The sequence below is a fragment of the Chlamydotis macqueenii genome, chromosome 1, assembly GCF_036417535.1.
Source record: "Chlamydotis macqueenii isolate bChlMac1 chromosome 1, bChlMac1.mat, whole genome shotgun sequence".
NCBI classification, from domain to species: Eukaryota; Metazoa; Chordata; class Aves; order Otidiformes; family Otididae; genus Chlamydotis; species Chlamydotis macqueenii.
In genome coordinates, this window is record NC_141556.1 from 75009225 (window position 1) to 75016690 (window position 7466).

The following is a 7466-nucleotide window of genomic DNA, read 5'->3' on the forward strand; positions in this document are numbered from 1 at the left end:
AATTTTGCCGAGTGGACTGATTTGCTCCAGACATAGAGCAAACCAAACAGTGGGAGTCACCACTTGTTCTCTCAACTTTAGCTTATATTCTCGTTAAAACTCAAGCCCTTTTGGGCAATGGCGTATGTTTTACAGAACTCAGTTTTTAGTTACCCTTTGGAAGCTGTGACCGGGAAATGCCCCTGTAAGACATTGCAGATGGTTCTTTCCACGCACCGCTTGGCAGATGCGCAGGAAAATTACGCTGGAAAGTTGGCTCTCAGCTGGGTTTTGTAGCAAGGCGCTAATGCATGTGCTGTAACGCTCTGTAATGACATGCTTCGGGTGGGTTCTTTTTTTTTTTTTTTTAGTTTCTTTGCCAAGTTATAAACCCAGTTGCAAGTTGGAAGCGTGAAATCTTCCATCTTCACAAGAAGGCAAGCAGTGAACTGAGTAGATGTCACCCAACCTGGAGCCCAGCACTGCCTGCCGGGGCACAGCTCTCCCCGTAGGCACGGGCTCAGCTGCCGGGGCCACGAGTAGATGCTACAGCAATGCTGGAGGCCTCCCCAGTCTCCCAGCACCTCCCCAGCCCCTTCAAGCTCCCTTTAACCCTGATTTCTCTCGGTTGCTTTAACCCTTGGTATCCTTCCCCCAGTCCCTGTTTCTGGACGCCATAGCCCCTCTTATCTCTTGCTTTTTTTCTGCAGCTTGCTGGGACGGTCCTCCTTCCCTCATGGCTGTGGGCTGAGTGAGATAAGGATTTTCTTCTTCACTGATGCCAGCCCCAGTACCCAACTAACTGGGGACCAGATGATGTGAAATAACTTTTAATATGGCAAAACACCCAGCTGTTGATCTGAGCCACAGCAAAACGCACCGTGGCTTGCCAGGGCCTGCACGGTCAGACACTGGGCTTCTCTTCATGGCTGTGGTCAAACTCCCAACAAATGTCAGCATTGCAACGGCCCAGCAACATGTCGTGAGGACCCAAAGTCTGTCTAGGGAGCTGGAGGATTCCCCCCTGTTCCCAAAATTGAAGACTCTGGTATGCACGCAGAGCACATGGGGCTGGGGCATGCTGGTGAGAAGCAAGCTTTGTCTTTGCAGCCGTTTGTCTGAGCCTCCAAGCTGCCAGCGCTTTTCCATAGGCATGGGGGTTCTTTTCCATCCTGCTTCTACTCCCCTCCCAGCACTGAGGCATGCTGCTGCTTTCTAGGGATTTGGCCAACGTGGTGAGCATTGCATAACCCTTAATGCTATTTATTCTTATTACGGTTATTTAACAAACAGGAACGAGAAACTGAGATCAGCAAAAAACCTGAGGGGAAGTTGTATTGTGCCTGCTGGCCAAAGGATACCAAAGCCCTGCAAGCTCTGATGTGGTGGTCTCGGGGAAATGTAAGGTCTCAAGTCTTTGGAGCAGAAATGAGGAACACTGTCACTAAAAGAAACTGCAAAGGGAATTTTAAATTAAATGGGGATTTTAAATTTTAACAGCATTTAATTTTTAAATAATCCAGCTCTCAGTAAAATGAAAGCAATATTTCTGTTCCAACATGAAATGGGCCAGATCCTCTGCAGCTGTAAGTTGGTGGCCCTCTGTGCTGGAATCAAGGGAACTTAATTGATTTGTAGCAGCTGATGATCTGCCAGTTCAGGCATTCTCCTGGAAATACACTACTCCAGTGTGGCCAGTAGTGCAGCCTTGATGTTTTATTAATTTGCAAGAAAGCTGCTGCCAGGATAGACACACGCTCTGGCAATGCGGCTGAAAAAAAAAAAAAAATTACTCTAAAACTTGTTATCGTCTGTCATGTTATTGAAGCTAATCTAAAAAGCATTTCCCAGGCTCCCAATCTCAAAGGATCACTTAAGGATGTTGTTTTTCTTTTTGTGTGTGTGTTAGGAAACTGCTGCTCGCATTGTGTTTTTTGGGCTCTGCTTCTTTCAGGAGGGTGAGCAGCAAGGAAGAATGGGAAAGACCCTTCATGCCCTGCCAACCCATGACTGTTCCCCACACTCAGAGCTTTGTCCTTCACAGTTTGCAATGACTCATTGATAAAGGTTCCCACTACTTCCTTTGGGAGATCATTAAACAGCCTTTTTGGGCTTCAATGTTAGGATGTTTTTCTTGATAGTCAGCCTAGACATTTCTCTGCTCTGTTTCCTCCCATTGCCCCTAGTTACACTTCGTCCCACCCTAAACAATGCGTTTTCCCTCCTGGCGTTGAGACCGTCCCTGTGCATATCAGAAAAGGAGGGGGTGACCGACACAGAAGTAACACGTAAGCATGGTTTTAATCTAGCCTGCAGAATAATTTGCCGTAATGACCCTGGCATGATGCTGCAGCTGGGAGAGTGAGGAGAAAGAGGAGGGGCATTTGCTGCTGCGTTGGCTGTGCCTAACCCAGCGCGATGCCCACTCAAATGAATGGGCTTAAGGGACCTCACAAACCTCACAGATCTGAACAAAGCTCTCTGTTAGACAGCTGGACCTCACAAAGAGGTGCAGCTCCGTCTCACCAAAAGCTGCCCTCAGCGAAGGCGCCCTAGTGCAAAGCTCACGGTTGCCGTTCTGCAGCGGGGCTGCTGGGGGATTGACACAGCCAGTGTTAGAGGTGAGGGAAGTCAGCAGTTGTAAAAGACCGGTTACTATATTATCCATCCTCCTTTGGATAAAGAACGAGGACGGGGGTGTAAAATGGCATCAGGGCCATCTTGAAGGAGTTAACTCGATCAACTTCCACCACCTGCTGTCCCTTCCCTTGTGGTATTGAATACTCACGGTACCACCACCTGCAGTAACTGGAGCCTCGTGGTCCTCACTTTTTTTAGTGAGCATGTGGCTTACTGTGAAAATTGTGAGTTTAATAGAAGCTAAAAGATCCCTCTGGATGTGTGAGCATATGGAAAAAAATAATTAAATGGCAACATTATATCATAATCACAAAACAAAAAGTACATGAAAACTTGTGTTTACTGACTTCTATGCAGCAGTAACAGCCCAGCAAAACAAGAGGGAAGGGAAGGTGGCAAACGTGAGGCTACAAATGCAGCGCAAAGCGAAGCACACAGCAAACAGGCACGGCTTTACTGATGAGAGATGTGCTTTTCCTCCCTGGCTTTTAGGTAATTGTACAGCTCCCTCTCTGCTATTGGAGTACAGCAGGGATTTTTTGGCTTCTCAGTTAAAGCTGCTTCCAAAACTGCGCTTTAAATATCTCCATAGGTCATTGTTCCCAGGTCTTTTCCCTATCTCAGCTGCAAACATGTGTTAGACCCAGGATTTAAAGGCACTTTTCAAAATCCAGACAAAAAAGTTGACTTTGTTTTTGCAGACAAACAGCAATAAGAAGTTGAGCTCATTGGCTCAAAACTGCTGCACTGTCATATCAGCTGTAAGAAGCATCGCTTCTACAGAACTGGGATGGACAGGCTATCTGGGAAGGAGGAAAGAGCTCACCTGATGCGCTGGTGCAATCCACACACACAGATTTTGGAGAAAAAACTCCAGAATTGCCTATTCACACATATTTCTCCACATTGTGCCTTAAAGGATCAGAGGAGGTCACCTGAAGAGCACTGTAGGAGTTAATGTTGGGGAAAGATTCAAATGCAAGCAGCCAAGGAGAAAGCTGAACTTCAGAGGCAGGAAATGGGAATTGTTTTGCCTCCTCCTATGTGACTTCAGCTGACTTTCTCCTCACATTTCGGGGTCATCAGTTGAAAGCTTTGAACTTTTTTGGCTTTGTTGCTGCTCTATGGGTTATTCACCGGAATGTAAAAATCGGTGAGGTGAATAACACACCTCTAGGGATGGAGTCTGCAAGCCCATGAAAACTCTCTTCATCTTTCACCATTGAGGAGAAACACAGGCATTTCTCCTGGTGGCAGAAACCACGCACCTCTGCAGCCTCCTGCGAGGCAGCTATTCTCTGGCTTTCACATAAGGCAGCAATTTCATAATCCAGAGAAGATGCTCAAAGCTGAGGGATTAGTTTAATAAAGTCTGCGAAAAATAAATCTGTAAAAATCTGTGGAAAGAACTGGAGCAAGTTTTTCTTGCTGACAGCAGGACTGAGGCTGAACTACAGCTTTCCATGTCTGGAGAAAAACTAGGCATTTAGAGTCAGGACTTAAATTTCATACCGTGCTCATAATGAGTGAAATCAAAAGGGCCTTTTCGATCTCAGCACTCCTAGGCTTACAGGGAGCTGGGATCTAAAAAAAAAAAATCGCTTTGAAAGCCAAGCTAGACAGGATAAACATGTTCCTGGGAACAGATCTGATTAGGTGAGTTCCTTTGAAGGGGAGCCGTGAGATATATATAGCTGTGGTTGCCCATTATGACCCAGCTAATCTGATCATTACCTCCCGCTGGCCTCGAGGACACCCCATCTGACCAGCTCTGCCTACCTGCTTGAATATATGAGCACCTTCCACTCCAATGGATGGTCCACCAGTAGCTTATAAAGCTAAAGCAGAAGGCAAACCGTGACTGCAGGAGAGATAGCGCACTGGAATATCTTTTCAATATCCCTTGTTTCTGCAGGCAAAATGGATGTTGCTTTTGAAGAACTCTAGAGGTAAAATCACCGACCTACATAGCAACGTTTTTTTTCTCTTAAACATTACCTACATGCATCTATACATACAAAGTTTATAAACTATGCACACCTCAGTGTGCACTAGTACAAATACGGAATTACTGTGAAATGCTAGTGATGAGAACCGTCAAAGTAAACTGTGCTGATAAGAACAACAGTGTCTGGTGTCACCACAGAGCCAAATTTCTTGAAGCAAAAACCTGCACAACTATTTTGTAAAGAATTTTTTATTTTTTTTTAAAGGCCCAGATAATCTCTTTCTGTTCATGGGAGTGGTGCTGGAAGCTAGAGCAAGCGATGCGTTTGTAGCATGGAGCTGTAAGATGGAGGGACAAAGTACTTCTGGAGAGCAGTGCCAGCCGGGAGGAGAGACCCCCCATAAATCACTCCAACAAAATTAGGTGCAAGGGAAAAAACAAGATCTCTTGTAAGTAGTGGCAGTGCGCACAGCATTCAAGCGATAATTTTTAACAAAATCTCTGCTGATTTAGTTTAGCTTTTCTTTCCTCTAAGTAATCTAAATGCTCATGAGTGCTTCTGGTTATTTATTCAGCATTTGGCAGGTGACAACAGAAATATCTCTTGTGCCACTCCTGCTGCCTCAGCCCTGAAACCAAGGGTCCAACAAATGTCTATCCTGTGGCTGGGTCCTTTTCCTGAGACTCCTATGAGGAGGCTAATTGGTGTCAGAAAAGATTGTGGTGTTATTTTCATTTACATTTGTCCACTATGAATTGGACTATATATGCTTTTACATTCAACACTTCCCTTTCTCAGCTGTAAATTAGACACTACTAGTAAATCACATTGGAAATAAAGTGAAGTTGGGACCCTGCTAGTGTAAACATCTCTGCTTTCCCAGTTCTCTGACCCATATTTTCTCTGCCTAGCTCCCTTCTGGAATTTCATCAGAGCAAAAAAAAATATAAATCAGAAAGATAAATTGACATTTTCCAAGGATACTATTGACCATGGAGAATGCAGATGGCATTATCGTAACAGGGCCTGGTTTTCAGTGAGTGATGAATATTCACTTTTGGAAAAATCAATGGTTACTCAAGATGAACACCCAAATACAAGGAACTGCAGATCATTGGTCACTTTTCAAACAGAAAGGACCTGAACTGTTGAAAATAATGACATTCGGATAACATTCTGAAGGTCAAAACTTTACATTTTCCACTCTGCAGCTGGGAAAAAAAGTGTGTCTCAATTTTAGCCACTGCACTCAAGAACTCGTACCAACAAATTGATAATTTCATTGCCTTGCAATCTTTACCTGTGTTCCTAAGGTCTGGTCAGTATGCAAAGCAGCTGAGGAGAACAAGAGACATTTTTAGATGGTTGCATGAAGAAGCACCATGGAAACAAAAAAAAAATGTAATTCTTGAACCACTGACATGAGCATGAAGTCATTTCAGTGATGCTATTACTGCTAAAGCACTCACAAAGTAAAGAACCAAAATGTGGAGTTCATCCAGGCCAATAGGATCTTCCACCAGCTTATATGGGCTTTTGCACCTTAGCGATACTTTACTAAGCTATAAAGTTCTCTTTCTTTGAAATGAAAATGCTGTGTTCTCTTTCTAAGTCAGCGGGGTTTCTATAAGGCAGTTGTAAGACTGAAGATGATGTTAAGTCACTGTGAGTTCCAGATCTCTCTCCTATACTACATTCAACCCAGCTGGAATTGTCCATTTACTTAGAAGATGAGGTGTAAGACATGGGTGAGTGGACACATTTGTCAAAAAATCTTGGCCAAGAGTCACTAGTATGCCAAGTATAATGCAAGATTGCAAGATGATTTTTGATGCTTGTAATGACTGCAGTGCCACGACTGGAAATTCACAGAGGAGTAAGAAAGAGACATTACTGTGGAAGGATTTGGGCTAGTGGCTAAAGAAGCAGCATAGTTTTGAACGGAAACTCAGAGATTTATCACTGGCAGAACTAGCTATTTACACTGAGACCTTGAAAAGGTTACATTAGCCATCAGTCTAATAATACCTGGGACATGAGGATAGTTGAGAGGCTTAATTAATCACAGTCTTGAAGTCTCAAATCCACAGAAGGGACGTGAAAAACAGTATTATAATAATTTGGGCCCTCTGGCTGGTTACGTTCAAGATCAGCGACCTAGAGTAATTTAAGAAGAATGTGTTGGCAGGTGCCGCCTCTGCAGTTTGTCTGTTACAGTTCCCCACCGAGTGGCAGTATTTTTAGCTGTTAATGAACCTAGAGTATAAGTCAAAGGAGCACAAATATTTCTCAGTGTAAGGTACAGGGGGCTGATGTTGAATTTAGGACTAGTACAGTGTTTGTTGCCAAGCAGGGATTCACTGAGTTCGATATCCAGCCTATGAGAGTGGACAGGACTGAAAGTTCCCAGAGAAGAGGAAATTGAGGAAGAAGTGGGAGTTTACAGAGCAGCCTCCCCACAGGATCACTCCTGGGCTCAATTACACCTTGCAGCGAGAAGACCTCGTCATTAACTGTACATTGTGGAGAAGAGTCCTCTTTGATCTCCTTTAAATGCTTAGTTTAATTAAATTCTTTTTATTCATCTTGAGAAGAAAGAATAAGCTGAAGTAAAAAAGTTACACTCTCTCTAGTGTTTTTCCTTTTATTCATCTCTAAGTGACAGCTCCAATCTTCTCAGTTTCTCTTCCAATGAACACTTTTATCTAGTCATTTCAGTCTCCCATTTATGGACCTTTCTATATCTGCAAAATAGTTCTGAGAAAAAAAATAACCAAGAATGAATACAGTATTTCAGATATGCCAATAAGCTTAGTTTATAAAGCAGTGTTGTAATACTTACAGAGCCTGTTTTCCGTCCTGGGCTGTGCAGTACTTACGCAATTTGGTTTTTGGATA

The 7466-nt window shown here is 43.7% G+C and overlaps 1 long non-coding RNA gene across 1 annotated transcript; it reads left to right on the top strand.

Annotated features, from left to right (window-relative positions):
• Window positions 1-787: 787 nt before the first annotated feature.
• On the top strand, window positions 788-7196 carry LOC147602143 (uncharacterized). Its single transcript, XR_015259850.1, has 2 exons — window positions 788-6320; window positions 6922-7196. It is a non-coding gene; the product is annotated as an uncharacterized LOC147602143 (long non-coding RNA).
• The last annotated feature ends 270 nt before the right edge of the window (window positions 7197-7466 follow it).